Source organism: Bos indicus x Bos taurus, chromosome 1, assembly GCF_003369695.1.
Source record: "Bos indicus x Bos taurus breed Angus x Brahman F1 hybrid chromosome 1, Bos_hybrid_MaternalHap_v2.0, whole genome shotgun sequence".
Lineage (NCBI taxonomy): Eukaryota > Metazoa > Chordata > Mammalia > Artiodactyla > Bovidae > Bos > Bos indicus x Bos taurus.
The window spans coordinates 59,035,579-59,055,501 of record NC_040076.1 but is presented as its reverse complement, the minus strand read 5'-3'; the positions used below and the strand labels follow the sequence as shown (position 1 = coordinate 59,055,501).

The following is a 19,923-nucleotide window of genomic DNA, read 5'->3' as shown; positions in this document are numbered from 1 at the left end:
TCAGACGGTAAAGAATCCGTCTGCAATGTGGGAGACCTGGGTTCGATCCCCGGGTTGGGAAGATTCCCTGGAGGAGGGCATGGCAACCCATTCCAATATTCTTGCCTGGAGAATTGCCATGGACAGGAGCCTGGCAGGCTACAGTCCATGGGGTCCCAAAGAGTTGGACACGACTGAGCAACTAAGCAAAACAATACCTTGCTTAAGAAGTAAAATTTTCCTGGTCTGTATGAAGTTCAGATTGACTTGATTAAGTTCATGGGAAAATGTCAGTTTTCTTACAATTTAAACTTTTAATTTGAGGTAGAAAGTTTCCCTTTTGGACAAAAAGTTGCAGCCTGGAAGTGGTAAAATGTCTTGGCGGGTGGGGAACTAATGAAACTTTGTTGTGGACTAGTTCACAAAGGAATACAAGATGCATTACATAATGCAGCCCTTTGTTTGTGGAGCTTCTGACAGAATCCTGCAGTTTTAGCTTCGTTTTAGCTTGAACTGAAAACTGCCACCAAAGTCCTCCCAAACTCCAGGCAGCTGAGTCTTTTTCCCCACCTCCTGCCATGATTACTCTGGCTTCTGATTAAATCACACCTTATATTTAAGGTCACTAACCTAAAACGACCCAAAGCTACTTATTTCTCTCTTCAACAGTTCCCCATTATTTGGAATACTTGGAATACTTGAAAATAGTTTCTGTCCTAACTTATGCAGCCTTTTCTCCCAAAGCAAATGCTCTAATAGTTTCCTCATTCGTGGGTTCAAACGTCAGGTGAAAGATTTTGGAAACTAGTTAGCATGCTGAGGAGTCTGGAGTATTTGCGTGAGTCGCAACCACGCTACCTGAGGGAAAGAGAAAACGTCTTGTTAGTGCTACTTAACGAGTGCCGGCTCCTCGCTTAGTTTTAACAGAATCAGAACTGCATTGCATTGTCTTCTCTATATTTAATAGAAATCTTATTTGTATCATCTCTTCTTTAAAATATCCATGCCAAAAAAATAAATAAATAAATAAAATATCCATGCCTTTGGGACTTCTTAATGTCTTCTTTCTTACTTAAAATACATTTTGACTATTTTTAGAAAACTTTTACAAGTTTGTTTTTATTTTATTACTAACTGAACTAGGTTGTAACAAATTCTCGTCATAGAACTTCTTATTTTAGACTGTTTTTTTCTGTTTTGACCTGGTTTAATCCTCCTTTCTCAATACAGATTTCCTCTTTGCTTTCAGAGTGAGCATTTCATTACATTTATTGAATGTCTAGTATATATAATCAAGATATGAAGCCAATGAATATTTATTACATACCAAGAATGTGACTGATGATTACCGTCTAGTTAGGAAGAATAGTTTGGATAATTCAACTTATGAAAGTTATTTCTTGGTTAGAAATGTGTTCTGTAGCAAAAATTCTGACCTGAGTGTCTTAAACAATAGGGGTTTGTGCTTCTCACATAAGTCCAGAGATAAAGAGCTGCTGGTATGTGATAAAGTGAGGGCCAACATCTCTGTGTTTCTCTTTGCTTTTTTATTTCTTATTTCACGTTTGTTGCTTTATGGTCACAAAACAGCTGCTGCAGCTAGAAGTGTACTGTCCATATTCAAAGGGAGAAGAGGCAAGCAGAAGGATTGCTTTTTACCTCTATCAGAAGAGAAAAAACTTTCTCAGAAACCAGCTTCTCAAGCAGATTGCCACATAGATCTTATTGACTAGAACTGGGTCCCAAGGCCCCCCTTGGTTGCTAGGGAGGCAAGGAAATCAGGGAACAGATTTGTCATAATTGGCTTAGAAATATCATAACTCATCATTCAGGACTGAGCACACTGCCACTCTGAACAAAATAGGAGTCTGTAGGTAGGAAGAAATTGGGGAATGGATATTGACTGGCAATAGTGTCTATTCCAGCTGTACTAGTCTAAAAAAGAAGAAAAAAGAGAATTAATGTGGACCACAAAAACTGGGAAACAGTTTATGGATATGATAGAACATAACCTAGGCTATGAGGTAATTAAAGCAATTAGATTAATAAAAGAACGACACTAGGACACTCCAACTAAGAGAAGAACAAAAGCTTTAAGAAAGGAACATATGCTATTTATAGGAAGTAGACACTGCATTGTGAATTCCTTAATTCTTTGAAGGCAGGAAGTAAGGCTTATTCCTATTTATTTTCCTAGTGTCTCACACATAATAGATGCTTATTGAATCATAGTAAATGAATGCATAATATTCCAACCCAGAAGTCCAGACATGATTTAATAAATCATGGAGATAATAGAATAGAAAATTAAAATTTAGGCCTCCCTTGGCAATGCCAAGAAAAGGGAAATACTAATATAGTGTGGCTACACTCTGGAATACTTGCTGGGTAGTACTGGAACCTGGGACATTGAAGGAAGTAGAGCAAGAAATGGAGGCTGAAATATCAAGTTAGTAATTTGAACTTAATCTGTAAAAACCTGATTATGTTTCCAGAGTAAAGTTTCGGTAATATACAAATGTTGGCCTCCAGCAGGCCCTCCAGGTATTGGAAGCATCGAGTCTGTTGCTATCACTTGTCCCCCTTTTCTTCAAGTTCTGTTCTCTGTAACCTTCAGAGATTTCTACTGTGAAAGGAGCTCTGGAAAAATGTGAAGTGGTTCGTGGGAGATTCCTAGATTCCTACTTTACAGTAATCGACATTTTACTTTTGTCCAGTTTCTGTTCTTTGCCAGTCTCTCTGCTGCCATTTTTAGGAGATCATTAAAATACCTGACTACCAATTGTTTATATTCTAACCAAGAATTTAAATCTCTTGATTGTTTTAGGTGAAGAAAAAGAAATTTAATACTGTTCACAAAAAATTAAGTTGGTCAAAAGGATAATTTGACTGGCTTTTATTGCTATGGTACAAATTCAACCAGACAACTCAGGCAAGAGTCAGACAGACTTGTTTCTGCAAATACCAAATGAGTAACTTCCACTAAAGGGAAATTATCTTTCTCATAGTCTTGCTCACTTTCTATTTAACCAAGGATAAACTGTCTTGTCCTACTTTGTTTCCTGAACCCTAGAATTTAAAATTGGCTTACCATCTACAATATTGCTAAGTAGTAAACTGAAATAATAAATGAAAGTAATTTAATTTTTGAATTGCACATCCATAAATCCCACATAATTTCAATGATTTGCAACTCCTTTTTGTTTTCAAGACCTTAACTTTACACACAAAAAATATGCTGGTGGAGTGGGGATAGGCATAGTAGTAAAATGTGCCAACTTAGTAACAGAGTTCTAACATGCTTATGGTCTATGGTCATTTGGTGAAGTTTACTTATTGCTTTAGGTTTCAGCCTCCTTGGTTAGATTAGAATGTGTGTGTGTGCTAAGTCACTTCAGTCATATCAGACTCTTTGCAACCCCATGGACTGTAGCCCGCCTCGCTCCTCTGTCCATGGGGATTCTCCAGGCAAGAATGCTGGAGTAGGTTGCCATGCCCTCCTCCAGGGGATCTTCCTGACCCAGGGATCAAATCCAGGTCTCCTAACATTTCCTGCATTGGCAGGTGGGTTCTTTACCTCTAGCGCCACCTCAGAAGCCCTAGATTAGAATACTTCAGGCTGTTTAAGCTGAAGAGTACTTTTTATTTTGACAAAAAAAATGTTTTTAATTGATTGAGTTATATATTTCCAGTGACAGATTTTTAACTATTCCGAAGACTTAACATTATTAATATTGCACTTGAATAAGTCACTCAGTTTGAGCATCAGTTTTCTCATCAAAATGAGGCAACTGGACTTACATGATCTCTAGCTATTTGCAGCTCTGAAATTGTATGATTTCATTTTTCAATTCAATTCAACAAACATTAATGAAGTACTTATATAATGCAAATCAACATGGTAGAGCCCAGATGGATACAGAGATAAATAACATGATTGTTTCATGCAAGGAGTTTGCAATTGGCTTCATTCAAGATTGAGGTGTATATTTCTCAACATGTCCTAGCTCCTCATGTTTGGGATGTCATTTATGAATGAAGGCATATGATTTATTACCAAAGGGGAGGAAATTCATTCATTTGTTAATGTTTCTCATATCTGAATTTGGAGAAATTAAAAAGGGGTCTGAACTATTATTTTAATTATGTTGTGCAATTGTATCCTACCCTCATTGCAGAGAATTTGGAGCCTTCCAGACCATTATCACATCCATCCCTAAAGAAGTCCAATGAAAATAGAAAGAAGTAAATATAGTTATCCATGTTTTAGTGATTAGAAAAATGGACCCTAGATTTCCTGGAGATATACAATGAGCAAATGAACAGGCAAAAAATCTAGGAACCCTCCCCCTAGGACTGCATAACCAGCTTCCCTTGTGAGTGCCAGTTTCTTTTAGCAGATTCTGCAGAGCCTGATTGCTAACCTGTCTTCCACACCTGATCCTTCCTTATTCTTTATCTAAACAGCAGCTTAGTCACTGATGATTTCAGATGTATCAGCAGGAAAAAAAAAGGGGTATGGTGGAAGAGTGGAATGTACACAACAACAGATGTGCCATGCAAGCTGTGATATAGTGATATAGTGTTCCAGTCTTCAGTTTGCATTAAAATTAGAAGTGAAGAAAAGTTGAGGACTCAGTCAGTCTGATCCATAAGCATTTGTCTGTAGGCCCAGCAGCCATAAAGAAACCTGTGTCACTCTAAACATGCCACCCTGGAAACTCTGTCTCAATCCTTAGTATCACTAGAATTTTCCTAACCTGCTTTTGAGGGAAGTTAAGAACATAATGAATTTTCTTCTTTTTTACAAATTCTGCAAGCAGCTCCTTGGAAACAGTTGATTATATTTCCTTCTTTACCTAAATCTTCCTAGGTAGTAAAAAAGTCATATCCGTGTTTCGTCTCATGGTTTCCTTAGTCAAAAATTTGCATCCAAGGCCTAGGAAAATGTTTGGTCTTCACGATTGAATGTTTAAACAGGTGCACACTTCACTGGTCTGGCTGAGGAAAGGTAGTCTCCTCCTTTCGGAAACCGTGACGTTAAGAGAAAGATTCTCATGCCAGCTTTTATGAATGCCTGTGAAGGAGAGTCAGGTAATTCTTAAGACTTATTACCTGGGTTACCAACCTACTTGCATCCCTCCTATTTTATGTTCTCATGAAGAAATTGATTTAATAGATTCAAGATATTATTAAATACATTCTGCATTAATATTATATGTCCTCTTTGAATCCAAGTGGCAATACAATAGAATTTCATTTTATAAATAACACCTTTCAAGCTAACACCACAGGGCACAGTACAAAAGAATCAAAATAGAACACAAATGCTGTAATCAAATGCAGACCCCAGGAAGGCTGATTAAAAAGGCATGTTGCTAGTAAGAGCAGCCGACAGGGTAAATATAGTGGGTCAGAGCAGAACAGCCAACTGAACAGAAGGGCACACTAAAATAAAATGGACTTGCCTGCCTGATTCACATGGCCTTATGATTCTCCTTTGTCATCGTTTCCTTTTGGACTCAACAATTGCAGGGGAGAGGTGTGCATATCTGTTTGCTGGGGAATTGGGGATCGAATGTATGTAAGGTCATTAGGTTTATCCTCAGTCTTCACAGACAACACAAACAAAAGAAGATTCTAAAGACAGTCACTTGTCTAAAATCCTAAAGCAATGCCTACAGTATTTGCTTGATAATCCCACTGGTTTTCAGAAAACAAGACTGAAGGAAGCCAGTAGATCCTCCCCATAATAGTGAGAGCGGATAGTACTACTATGACCAGGCATCAGTGAAAACAGACAAATGGGTGGGACAGGTGCTTTGTGGCCTTAGTTTTGAGCCTGTCTCCTCTCCATAGCACTCGCTCCTCACCCAGTTGCTTTCTGTGCTCTCAGCCTCTTACCACCACACAACCCTTTCTAATGTCGGGGGTTTGTGTTTTAAATCCTACCTCTAGGTATAGAATAAACAGTTCTGCCCTCTTCTAAAAGGAAAAAAAGAATTAGGTGAAAACAGTTGAGATATTTAAGTATACCTCCCCATCCATATGTAAAATCAGTTCTGTCAGTGATCACTGTATACCTTAAGGAATGCTTCCCATTGGTCATTTACTTAAGCTTTTCTATATAATATTGAAGGTAGAACAATATAGGACAAGACTCATAGGGAAAATTCCCTACTAAATATATGATACATTTTTCTAAAATACAGCAACTCATAGTGAACAGCCTCCCCCAAAATGAGTCATAGAACAGCAAATATGGGTTCTAGAGTCAATAAAAAGAAAAGGAGAAAGGAAAGATAATAGTTGAGCTCATTTTTACCACTCTTGAAGCTGTGGATTGTTCATAATGACTCTCCTGATTTACCCACTTAGTTGAAATTCTGGACTGGGATCACCGATGCATAAATCTAGGTCAACAGTTTAGTATTTCTTTACATTTTTCCTAATCTGTTAACTGTAAACAAGTAAAACATATGTGGGCAGCATTTGGGGCTTACCCAGTGGTTTAGCAGTTAAGAATCTTCCTGCAGTCCAAGAGACACAGGAGATGTGAGTTCGATCCCTGAGTCAGGCAGATCCCCTGGAGGAGGGCATGGCAATCCACTCCAATCTTCTTGCTGGGAAAATCCCATGGACAGGAGCCTGGTGGGCTACAGTCCATGGGGCCACAAACAGCCCACATGACTGAAGAGAATGAGCACTCACGGGCAGCATTTGGGTTGGGGGAGGTCATCATGCCAATACTAGTAGTGCCACTTTTATTTAATAGAATATTATTGTCCTTAATTCTGACAATATATATTTAATTATACAGAGTCAGTGCATTAGCAAAGGTAAACAAGTCTAGTTAGTCGTATAGTAAGAGAACACTGGATTGTAATCTCCAAAGTGAGTTATCTCATCAAGTGTATGATCTAATAACTCTGCCTGTTATCCATGTGCTGCTGCGCAGATCCAAATTCACCCTTCCTTGCCTGCTCAACAAAAATGTATCTGGCTCCTTTAAATATTTCCCTTTCCTTACTGTCTGTGTGTGTGCGCTTTGCCAGTGAGGATTCAGAGAGACATTATGGGAGGAAGAGGGTTTCCTTCCAGGTTGCCTGTACATTTTTGGCAGGCTCCTGCACTGTGCATGGTTCTCTAGGGCCTGGCTCCTGCGGCACACACTTCCGCCCTGTGGCCCAGCAGCCGAAGTTCAGGTAGTTTCTCCAGTGTCCAGCAGCTACCTCTATTACCCACCACACACACACACACACACACACACATGCACACATTGGACGGTGGTTTACATGGTAGAGTGCCTCGGATGAAACAGCCTCCCTGTGAACAGTTTCCCGGACACCCTGGAGTATAGACTTCCAGCCAGTTTTTCTGACACACTGCTCCAGCAGTTTCTCTGCCATTCAGTCATTGGCTGTGCCTTGTGCAACAATGGGCTTCCCTGGTGGTTCAGTCAGTAAAGAATCTGCCTGCAATGCAGGACACCCAGGTTTGATCCCTGGGTCAGGAAGATCCACTGGAGAGGGGAATAGTTATCCACTGGAGAGGGGAATAGTTACCCACTCCAGAATTCTTGCCTTGAGAACTCCATGGACAGAGGAGTCTGGCAGGCTACAGTCCGCGAGATTGCAAAGAATCAGACACGACTGAGTACCTAACACTTTCACTTTGCCCAATAAAGACTGGAGCCTGGTCCAAAGGTGTAAGGGACTCTTGATCGGGCACTCTCTATCAGCCTTAGAAGTCGTGGCTCCTCCTTATATTTGCTTGTTCTTATATAATTTCAGTTAAGTTCAGTTCACTCGCTCACTCATGTCCAACTCTTTGCAACCCCATGAACCACAGCACGCCAGGCCTCCCTATCCATCACCAACTCCCAGAGTTTACTCAAACTCACGTCCACTGAGTCAGTGATGCCATCTAACCATCTCGTCCTCTGTCGTCCCCTTCTCCTGCCTTCAATCTTTCCCAGCATCAGGGTCTTTTCAAATGAGTCAGCTCTTCACGTCAGGTGGCTAAAATATTGGAATTTCAACTTCAGTATCAGTCCTTCCAATGAACACCCAGGACTGATCTCCTTTAGGATGGACTGGTTGGATCTCCTGGCAGTCCAAGGGACTCTCAAGAGTCTTCTCCAACACCACAGTTCAAAAGCATCAATTCTTCGGCGCTCAGCTTTCTTTAGAGTCCAACTCTCACATCCATACATGACTACTGGAAAAACCATAGCCTTGACTAGACAGACCTTTGTTGACAAAGTAATGTCTCTGCTTTTTAATATGCTGTCTAGGTTGGTCATTACTTTTCTTCCAAGGAGTAAGCGTGTTTTAATTTCATGGCTGCAATCACCATCCGCAGTGATTTTGAAGCCCAGAAAAATAAACTCAGCCACTGTTTCCCATCTATTTGCCATGAAGTAATGGAACCCATGATCTTAGTTTTCTGAATGTTGAGCTTTAAGCCAATATTTTCACTCTCCTCTTTCACTTTTATCAAAAGGCTATTTAGTTCTTCTTCACTTTCTGCCATAAGGGTGGTGTCATCTGCATATCTGAGGTTATTGATATTTCTCCCAGCAATCTTGATTCCAGCTTGTGCTCACCCAGCCCAGCGTTTCTCATGATGTACTTTGCGCATAAGTTAAATAAGCAGGGTGACAATATACAGCCTTGACATACTCCTTTTCCTATTTGGAACCAGTCTGTTGTTCCATGTCCAGTCCTAACTGTTGCTTCCTGACCTGCATATAGGTTTCTCAAGAGGCAGGTCAGGTGGTCTGGTATTCCCATCTCTTTCAGAATTTTCCACAGTTTATTGTGATCCACACAGTCAAATGTTTTGACATAGTCAATAAAGCAGAAATAGATGCTTTTCTGGAACTCTCTTGCTTTTTCAATGATCTAGCAGATGTTGACAATTTGATCTCTGGTTCTTCTGCCTTTTCTAAAACCAGCTTGAACATCTGGAAGTTCACGGTTCACATATTGCTGAAGCCTTGCTTGGAGAATTTTGAGCATTACTTTACTAGCGTGTGAGATGAGTGCAATTGTGCAGTAGTTTGAGCATTCTTTAGCATTACCTTTCTTTGAGATTGGAATGAAAACTGACCTTTTCCAGTCCAGCGGCCCCTGCTGAGTTTTCCAAATTTGCTGGCATATTGACTACAGCACTTAAACAGCATCATCTTTTAGGATTTGATATAGCTCCACTGGAATTCCATCACCTCCACTAGCTTTGTTTGTAGTGATGCTTTCTAAGGCCCACTTGACTTCACATTCCAGGTTTTCTGGCTCTAAGTGAGTGATCACACCGTCATGATTATCTGGGTCATGAAGATCTTTTTTGTATTGTTCTTGTATGTATTCTTGCCACCTCTTCTTAATATCTTCTGCTTCTGTTAGGTCCATACCATTTCTGTCCTTTATTGAGCCCATCTTGTATAATTTACAGTTGTCTTATCATTAGTCACTCCCTCATTACTCCAAACCCCTGTTATAGTTAATAACTCTTTATATTAAATTTTTCCTATTCAAATTACTGTGTGGTTTCTGTTTCCTGATGGACCATGACTGCTCCATGACTAAAAAGGATTGAAGTAATATGTATTGTTTGGGAGTAGGTAGCAGTAAATCATCTCTTTATGGAATGGATTAGCATTAGTATGATGGGCCTTATCCCAGCCTCGCTGTTAGAGGAACAAAGAGTTTTGAGAATTTGATGCTAGATTGAAAAGTGACTTAAGAATATGACGCTGTGTACTATTTTTAACTGTACATATGGTTTTAAGGATCTGATTTTAAAATATTTTACTTGATCTCACTGAGAGTTTTGTAAAATGTAAACTGTAAAAAGGCAGACAACAAAAGCCTGGACTCAAAAGTAATTTGTTGGCCTTGAAAAGATGTTGGAAAATAATAACACTATAATGTGAATATTTAGATTAGTAATGCTAGGGAAATAATGATTCCCATGGTTTTTTGAGAACTCGTAGCAACAGGGGTAGATGGGGCTTCCCTGGTGGCTCAGAGGGTAAAGAATCTGCCTGCAGTACAGGAGATGCAAGTTCCGTCCCTGGGTCAGGAAGGTCCCCTGGAGAAGGGAATGGCTACCCACTCCAGTATTCTTGCCTGGAGAATTCCACGGACAGAGGAGCCTGGAAGACTACAGTCCATGGGGTTGCAAAGAGCAGGACATGACTGAGTGATTAACACACACACACACTGTTATTATCCTTATTTTACAAATAGAGAAATAGAGGTTCTGGAAGGTTAAGGAACTGACGTAACATGCTTTGTGCAGTACATCTCAGGGCAAGGTTTTGAGCTTAGATCTGACTGTGAGGTCTGACTCGGAACCATCGCCCTCTGCTATCAGAACACTAATACTGAAATAAATAGCAAGCTACCTGGGAGACCAAACACAGAAGAGATACCAAATCCAGAAAGAGATACTCTAACATATCCTTAAAATGTATAGCACACTTTGAGATAGTTCTGAGACAATTTAGTACTCTTACCTAAAAATATAGGGACGAGCTGGGTGAACACTGATGATCAAATCCCCAGATCCAAAGTGTTAACTGTGTATCAAAACCCCAGCAGCCTTGATTCAGAGCTGAATTGAAGGCAGATGAAATATTAACAGCAGTTCTAGCAGCACAAAATGAAATATGAGATCCTGTATCAGAAATTATTAGTAACCTGTTAAAAGAAATGCTGAAAAATGGCAGTTACCAAATTAAAACTGGGAAACAGAGCCCAAATGGGAAATTTTGAAAAGTTTGGAGGAAAATAAATGACAGATTGTCCTCTTGGCTCTTATTACTATGCCATCCTAAATCCTACTTGGCAATACATGGTGGAGGTGAAATAAGAACTGCATCACTGCCAGTGCTGGTCCTCAAATTTGTAGTTCTAAGTGTCTGTGAGGGTGTCTGCGATTGATTGGAAAAGTAGCTAGAATTTGGTAGCTCTATCTAAATTGGAGAGTCTAGAGACTCTTATTATGAAAGGCTTCCTCTCATTTGTGAATTGGCCCCTTTGCTCCACTTTTGGATGCCTGGCTTCCTCCATGCCGAGCTGCACTAAATGTTTCTACATGGGAAAGCTATTCTCCTTAAATGCTTTCAAATTTAAAGCATCTATCTGGATATGTTCATGTTTATGACTCAAAATATCTAGCATCAAAAAAAATAGAGAGAGAGAGAAAGGTTACAAATACCAAATACTGGGTAGTAAATGAAGGCGATATTTTTCCATCAGTAACTGAGAGCAGAGAAATGACTAGAAGCAGAGTTGCTGAGCAGTTGGTGCCAGAGAGAAAAAGGAAATGAGCTATAGAACCATAGAATCTTCATGTTGGCAGAGACTATGGAGTTCATGCAGTCCAACCCTATCATTTTTCAATGAAGACACTGAGACATGGGGAGTTAAGGGACTTGACTTGCCCTAGACACATAGCTGTTTACTGACAGTCAGGCCAAAAACATTTCCCAACTCCCAGTCTGGAACTCTGTAGTTCAGCATGCTACTGCCATTCTCTACTGAAAATTAACACTAACCCAGCCTGGAACATAGAAGAATTCAGCATCTGTGAGAAGCAAGAAAAATGAATTCTGAGATGGAAATCAGTCCGAGAAAAAAGAGAGGGGAAATGAATGATTCTCTTTCACTGTGATTCTTTGGCCAACGTTTCTAAAGATATTTTCTATCAGTTTACTCCTCCATCCCTTTCTACAAAAAAATAATAAAATAATTTGGTTGTAATTCCCCAGGGTTTATATTTACACATTCAGATTTGATTTACTTTGAGAATTCTCCCATGTACAAGTTGTCTTGATTATTTCGTGTGTGGCATTCCCATTGATTCCTGTTATTTACATGGGCCTGACTCTTTTTCCTAGCACTTAAATGTGCTCCAGAGTCCTTGTAGCTCGGAGAATCTTCTCCCAGGGACACCCTAAGGATCAGATGTAGATTTAAGATGCAAGAATTATATTCTGTTAACCTTTGTATTCTGTTAACCTCCTGGAAAACTTAAGCCATATGTGGGCCTCATAATAAGGCTCATGAGTTAGGTGAAATAATTTTATTTGGAAGCACAGGATACTTTGAAATAAACCAGTAACAAAGGAGAGACAATAAAAATGTTTCCGTAGGATACCCTGTGAAATAACAGTATGGGTCTTTCAGACAAGTTGAATATGTTTCAGAATAGAGCAACCGGAAATGAGAGAGTCAGACAGTATGATGAAAACTACAGATGGAATGCTTCGCATGGGAAGTGATTATATACAAGAAGAGGGCTCAGGAGCAGGTGGGCGTGGAGTTGGAAAGGAGTGGGTAACTGAAATAAGAGAAGATAATGCTTGACCAGGTCTAGTAAAATATTCCCTGCCACAACCACTGTTCCATGAAGAGACTGAGCCAAGAGGCCTGAAGAAGCTAACCTGAAGTTCAGCGTTGCCATTATTGTGGGAGGCAGCAGGCAGAGCACACCCGGATTTGTGTTACGCAGTAATCAGTGCTGGGTGTCAGCATTCATCAGCCAGATGGCCAGACCCACAATTAATCAATTAGGCTGGGATGATCAACTGGACTAAGTTTTCCCCTTTGGTAAAAAACCCTCATCACGCAGTCAAGACCAATAGCACTTTTATCCTGTTGCTTTTGGAGATGCTTCTAAAAATCCCTCTTCTGTTTCAGGTTTCTAGTTACTTCGTGTTGTTAAGTTCCAAGCTGCTTGGACAATATAGATACCCCAAATCGAGATTTTAACATAATAGGTTTTTAACATCCTCTGTGTTCATACATAATGTTTCAAATCTCCAGATAGAAACGAGCTTTTTGAAGCAACATTCTCTGAGGAATTTACTAGATGTAAGGTCTTCCTATTGGATCCTCTGAATCCATTGCAACAACACTGGAAATGATTCTTTCACTGAGTACTTAGGAAGATGATAAGTTAATAAGATACAAACAATTAGCATTTCATTGAGTATCCAACCTGTGATAGATACTACCATGATAAGGATCAGCAAACATTGATTCCATCTTTATAATAATTCAAGGTGATAATATTCCATTTCAAAGAAAAGAAAACTGAGGCTAGAAAGTTCATTTTCTTAAGGTCAAGCATTTATCAAAGAGGTGGTGAGATGATTTAATGATCTTTGGAATAAAAACTAAAAATTTATTCTACTTTTTTTTATACATTTTACACAACTGTTCATCTTTATACAAAAATAGTTAGGAGTGAGTCTTTATTAGCTCTGTCTAAAGCTCTGTAAAGAAATCTTTTACTAGTGTTTCCCAGCCCTGATAATGGTGTTCTCTTTTCCCTGCAACTCTTGCTGTACCCCATCTGACTTTTCAAGTTGCTTTCTCCCTTGTTTGGGGGCCATCGCCACTATTTGCTGACCATTCTGTCCCCACCTCAGTTTCCTTATCTAGAAACGCTCCCTCTGAGTTTGTTTCCTACCCTAAGTCTTTTCTTTATCCATTGACTCATTCAGGCTATTAGCCTCCTCCAAAAAAATGTCTGTTAATTGATTTATTTTTTATGTTGAACCTGTTTTTTTCCTCTGACTGTTTTATTTTCCTTCTCCTCTTGCTATATAACAGTACTCCTGCACAGGAAGAGGCGTGGGAAAGTCCTGTTGACAAGAAGTGTCACTTGCTGATGGAGGTCCATGCTGACCCCATGGAGCAGAAATATAGACACAGTCTCATATTCCCTTTGTGCTCCAACACTGAACTTACTTCTCTCCTTTCTCTTGGCTCTTCTTTACTGCCACCCAAGCTTAACTGGAGTGCTTCTCTTTAACCATTTTGTGACCAGATTTTGCGAGGATGTCATTGACCCAAATGCACATCTTTGAGATATTAGGCTTTTACTTATAATCACATTATTTTATGGAACATGAGGCTTCCTGTTGTGATTTTACTATACCGCTTTTCTTTTGTTTGTTTGTTTTGCTACTTATCAAATAGGGAAAGCAATACCAAAATACCACAGGATGGTGTATAGGTAACCACTTTTTCTTAAATCAAGTTTAGGAGCACATGGAAAAAAAGGTATTACAGAGATCTTAATGAGCATCTTTTCTCCTCCAGGGCTCTACTGATGCCCTCTTTTTCTGTCTGCGGTACTCTAATTTGTTCTTGCTATGTTTGGTAGGCAGCTGTTCTAAGTTTTTCCCTTGCTGCTCCTTTTTGTACAGTCCTTCAGTCTTCACCCCAGAGCTGATGAGGCTCTTTCATTTTGACCTGCAGTATCTCTGTGAATTGCAGAGCTGAGCCCTGCCATCTAAACTGCCTTTCTGCTTCATTTTGCTCCTGACCTAACACCACCCCCCCACCCCTGCTATTCCAGGCCTGGCCTCTCATGACCAGAGACTGCTGACTCATCCTGGCCTGTGCCAAGCTGTGCAGTCGCTTAGCGATGTGGACAGGAGTCGAAGGACTAGAATGAGATCACTGAACTCATTTCACTTGTTGCTTACGGTACAGTCCAGCATGAGCTGGAAATGTAGGAACCTCAGCCTCTCGAGCAGAAAGAGTAAGTAGATTAAACACACTGCATCACCAAGCCCTCAACAAGCAATAGTAGGGTGGTGGGCGGGGGCTGGCTTTTTCATGGCCGTGTCTAGGGCATTCCGGTTCATCAGGAATGTTCCTTTGTCCTCTCTTCTTCCTCTCCTCCACAATCGCACCCTCCCCCCTCCCTGAACTTCCCTTCTGAAAATGTCCGGATGGCACAGCAGTCATCTGGGCAGAAATGAAATTTTGCTAATAAGCAGGCTCCACAAGAAATCCTAGAACAGTGACACTGTTGAAACTGCTTATGTGTCTACTGGGAACTGACATGAACTTCCCAACAGAATTCAAGGAGATGAAAAAAAAAATCTCTTTTTGTTCTCCTTTTCTTTCTGATTCTCTTTTCCTTTCTGTTTTGAGGGAGGTAGTTTCAGGAGAAATGGCTGCATTCTGGTGTGGTGTAAAGTTTTCCGTCGGGAGACAATAATGTACATTCCTCTGGCAGGACGGGATGGGTTTTTTTTTTTTTGTTTCTCTTGCTGTTGTTTATTTATAAGACATTTCCTCTCAGTTAGTGGAAGTTAGATCGTAAGAGGCTCCAGTGATTTTCCTTCCACCTCCCCTCCCTAATTTCTGTGCTTCAGCACTCTGGAACACCGTGAACTCGACGAACTAATCAAAGCAGGGAGCTTAGCTGCCAGGCCTGGACAGCCTCGGGAGTCTGTGCTGATTCTCAGGCGACACTCCTTGGATCAGGAACCACAGTCCTGGTGAGTGGTGAGGTTCCAGAATTTGATGTGTCAAGGATTCTATTCTTGGTGTCTCTGAGGCAGTCAGAAAATAACGAGTGTTTTTTAAATGGAAAAAAATGGAATTTTTTTTTTAAAAAAGCTACCAAACAATCCAACGGCCTGATGAAGATTTTACTATGTACAGCTGAGAGCACTCTATGGACAATGGCTGAGCCTTGAGTCTGTGCTCAGGAGGAGCCTGCAGGCTTAGGTTTCATGCTACCACCGATGGATGTCAGCCTTGACATGCCTAGCAAACATGCTGGTGGGAGGAGAAAGATAGGTGAGTGAGTGCGGCTGGGAGGTAGCAGATGGGGTTATAGGAGGGGGAAGTGAAAGTGGGATTCAGGATCCGTTTGGAGTTTCTCTCTACCAGCTTTTCGTGCATCTCTCCTCTGCACATTTACATTATGCTCAGAATACATAACGTACCCAGTTAAGCAAGGAGTAAAAGTGGCTGCGTGGAACAAGAATATTGTTTAATACTGTTCTTCTGAAGATCACTTTGCTAAGAACTGGCTGTTTTTAAACGTTTGGGAAACTTCCCCCACCCAACCTTTGGAAAATATTATTTGTCATACCCTTGTCTTTATTCTTCTGCATTCATGATATTAAACAGAAGAATGCAAGGGAAATCCTTATTTGGTTCCAGGGAAATTTATCATCGTGACACAGGAAAACTAGATGACTGTCCTCACAGTATTAAACCCAAATATAGTATCGTCCTCAATATAAGAGCCTCTGATTGAGTGTGCTCAGAAGTTGTCTAACAAATGAGATGGGGGTGGTGGCACGCTGTGTGATATGAGACTAGCAGAGGAGTCAACAGACCAGCTTCTAGTGCCAATACTTGCCTTCCATGTCCTTGTTAATAATTCACACTCTCCCTGGAAGTGGAGTTTCAGTTGGAACGTGTATTTATCTTTTACCATCAGGTCCCTACTTAGTTGCTTTTTCAGAGGTATTTGATCTCACTGTGTTTTCTTGTTTTCTTTCCAATCTTAAGGATCCAGTGTGTTCCAAAATATTAAGAGTGGAAAAAATAAAAACAAAAAAAACATGGTGGCCATAAAAGCATTTGACTGTGTGGCAGCATCTGAAGTGAATTGCTCTTTGGAGGCAAGGAGGAGTCTTTGATGTTCCCAATATGGTTCTCATAGGCTAAAACTTCCAAGAACCACAACCCAGCCTAAGGGGCACTCACTCGATGTTCTTAAATATTTGGAAAGAGATGCTAATTTATTGTTTTAGTTTTCCTTGCTATTAACACATTGCCAGTAGATTCTTCCTCAGAGTTGGAAATGCTTTAGCACTAGTTGATTTTGTGTTTAACCAGATGTGTATTGTGTGTGCCTGTTGTGCGGACTCCTGTCCAAGCTGGTGCAATCACTCTGCATATCATATCGATGCTTACTTTTGGAATTTTGTTTGCTACTCTGGGTGATTCAGATTCTTAACCATAGAACTTGTGCATGCTCAGTCATGTCCGACTCCTGCAACCCCGTGGACCATAGCCCACCAAGCTCCTCTGTCCATTGGATTTTTCAGGCAAGAATACTGGAATGGGTTGCCATTTCTTCCTCCGGGGGGATCTTCGCAACCCAAGTATTGAACCTGTGTCTCCTGCAGCTCTCCTGAACTGGCAGGAGGATTCCTTACCACCTCATGCTTATATAGTCCCATGGTCCTTACAGACACTGACCCCTGCTACAGCCTCATCAGGCTCTGTCAGTGACCTCTAGCACACAGAGTCAGCTTACTTTCATGGTTCCTATAGTTTGGGAGGCACATCAAATTCCTGAGCTGTCATTGTGATAGGAAGAAGTCCCAGAGTTTTATTAGGACCAGTACGCTCAAAGCTTGATGGTATTTAATGGAAAGCTTGCTTATTTCAGCTAGGCCATGTTAATTATACTACATGCATGTGGAATATTTCTTGGGGATTTTCCATTAGTTCTCTGTTTTCTGAGGAAAGAAGCTGAAAGGAAAAATAGGGTTAAAATTTTTTAAAGTGTGATATATAAATGTAACTCACTTTTACCCATTACTACCAAGACCTATGTGAGGTTGTGCCTTCACAGTTAACACTCAGGCTCCACAGACTCCTGGGAGAATTGTCCGTTATCTCTCGTAGAGATGATATCTGCTAAGACTGCACTCAGGGTAAGCTGGATAGCTAGCATTTAGAAAACATTTTACTATTGAAATCCTCTGTGCTTGTACACAAAATGTTGTGAGCATATTTAAGCAGAAAATAGGTAAACACAAATATCTAAGAGTATATCCCAAGATGACATTTTAAAAAGATAACCTGCCAGAGAAATTTTCCTTATTGTTGCCAAGACCTGGAGTTCCACGTGGCTGTGGAAGAAAGAATTGCATGGCTGAGTTAGAGTATTTAAGTTAGTTTGATCAGTACACCTTTGATAGAAAGGCAAGATAATGATGTATTTCTTTCCATTGAAATGGTTGTAAATAGTTACCTGATCTTTTCAAAACCTGTGTTATAAACCTCCATAATGTACTATTGATAATTCAATTTTCCGAGTGCTGATTCTAAAAATTTTATTTTAATTTCAGAAGATGCATGTTATAAAATGTCTATTTTCTTGCATGTACATTTTTGCTGTAAGCACTTCCCAAGTGATTAGGCAGTCACAAATAGATTCAAATAGCATTTCTAAATGACAGAATTATTATTATCTCAATAAGAAATTATTCTTTCTTATTTATATAGAAATGTTTTTGATATTTATGTGATTTCTTTTAAAAGACACGTGTTTTTAAACGTTAGGAAGAAGGTGCTGATTCATTGTATCATGTGATTATATATGTATGTTAGCTTGTGTATAATCTGTATTCAGTATACCTGTGCTCATGCTCAGTTGCTAAGTTGTGTCCAACTCTTTGCGACCCCCTGGACTGTAGTCTGCCAAGTTCCTCTGTCCATGGGATTCTCCAGACATGAATACTGGAGTGGATTGTCATTTCTTCCTCCAGGCAACATACCTATATTCAGCTATTAAAAATATAACCAAATCCTAGCTAGGTTCACTTGCCTCTAAACTCAATCAAACGTTTTACAAATTAACCATAAGTGAAATGTAGTTGACGTTCTATCACACTGACAACACAGAAATTTTACACAAATATTTATGAACAGAATCTGCAAAAGATAAGATTTGGTTAGCTGATAAGATTGGTAATTATCCTTCGTCAAACACACATGTTAAATTATGAGCCTAAATTCTATTTATGTACAACTTCAAAATATTAATTGCTATATGTATAAAGTAGTTTAAGTAGAAAGAAATGAAATTGCTTTTAATTATCTGAAAATTCATAATATATTTAATGATTCACTTTATTTTGTAAGAATGAATTTATATCCAAATGACCCAGTTTATTCTAGTTTCTCAGTGATTTAGTTGTACATTAAATACTTTGATGCTGTATTTACATATCAACATCAGCAACTATAATTTCCCAGATACCTTTTCAAGATACCCAACCAAGACATATCCTTGTGAAGTCACACTTTTTTCTTTGAAGCTTTCTGTAAAAACCTAGATTAAAAGTGAACTTTCCCTTCTGACATTAATTGCATTTTAAAAATCTGTAGCTTTCATTTGACACATCATATACTGCTTTGTACTGAAGTTTTTTTATACATATGAAACTACAAGTGGTTAGAGGGCAGGTGCTACATTTTATGTTTATTTACCTCCCTTCCAACCAATGTTGAATTGCCTCAATCTGAGTGGAGGATCAATGAATAGGTGATGAATGAATGAATGGATAAGTGGATGGATATCTGTATGGCAGTGTATTGACATTGAGTACATATTGCTAATCATACGGAAGAAATATGTCCAGAAAACAAATCAATTCTTCTGTATCTGAATCCTTTAAACTCCCATATTAGATCTTCCAACTAGCTGATGGCATCATTTTCCAAGGTAGCTTTTCTAATCTCTACATGCCCAAGTGATTTCTGATGGGACATGGAGTCTTGAGCATGCAGTAGTTCCATTCATTTCCTAGGACTCATGAGGGTGCCAAATACCTACATTGTTCTGCTCCTGCAGTCTGAAAGTACCAAACTCACCTGTAAAGTATCATATTGACCAAAAACTTCTCCAGTTTGTCAGTATTTGCTTATAGTCAGTCAGTGGTTCTTCCTCTCCTCAAACTCAATATCTAAGGAGCTCAGGTTGACATCAGATGTGGAAAGGCATGAGGACTAGCTATGAATACCCATGAACTAGACAGGAGAGGGTTGGGGCAGACAACACAGTAAAGAAAGGGTCAAGAAGACAGACTGCCCAATCATTTCCACTATCTTAAAAAGTACTAATTAAATGCCCTGTCTGAGGCAGATAATAACTGAAAACAGCCAAGTGCAATTGTTTCTCATGAATGCATAAAGAAATTGGTGGGATCTCTAGGTGCTTCTTCAATCAGTAAGCTGGAGCATACTAAGGCACATTTGGTGCTCTGGACACATCGGAGGAGAGGGAACCATTCCAGCACCCTAAACGGTACCCTGCTGACATGAATAACATCTAGAGACTAACTTCATATACAACAAACTGACCCTAATAAACAAT

General features: G+C 39.7%; 1 protein-coding gene across 10 annotated transcripts in view; it reads left to right on the top strand.

The window, feature by feature from the left end:
* Positions 1–19,923, top strand: part of ZBTB20 (zinc finger and BTB domain containing 20) — an 819,533-nt gene that overhangs the window by 476,620 nt on the left and 322,990 nt on the right. The window contains exon 1 of one of the 10 annotated variants that reach the window (XM_027524946.1): positions 10,166–14,544. The exons of the other annotated variants lie outside the window; for them this stretch is intronic. The gene's annotated coding sequence lies outside the window, so the exon portion shown is untranslated. Of the gene's footprint in view, positions 1–10,165; positions 14,545–19,923 lie in introns of those variants that run through there. 10 annotated transcript variants of the gene reach the window in all.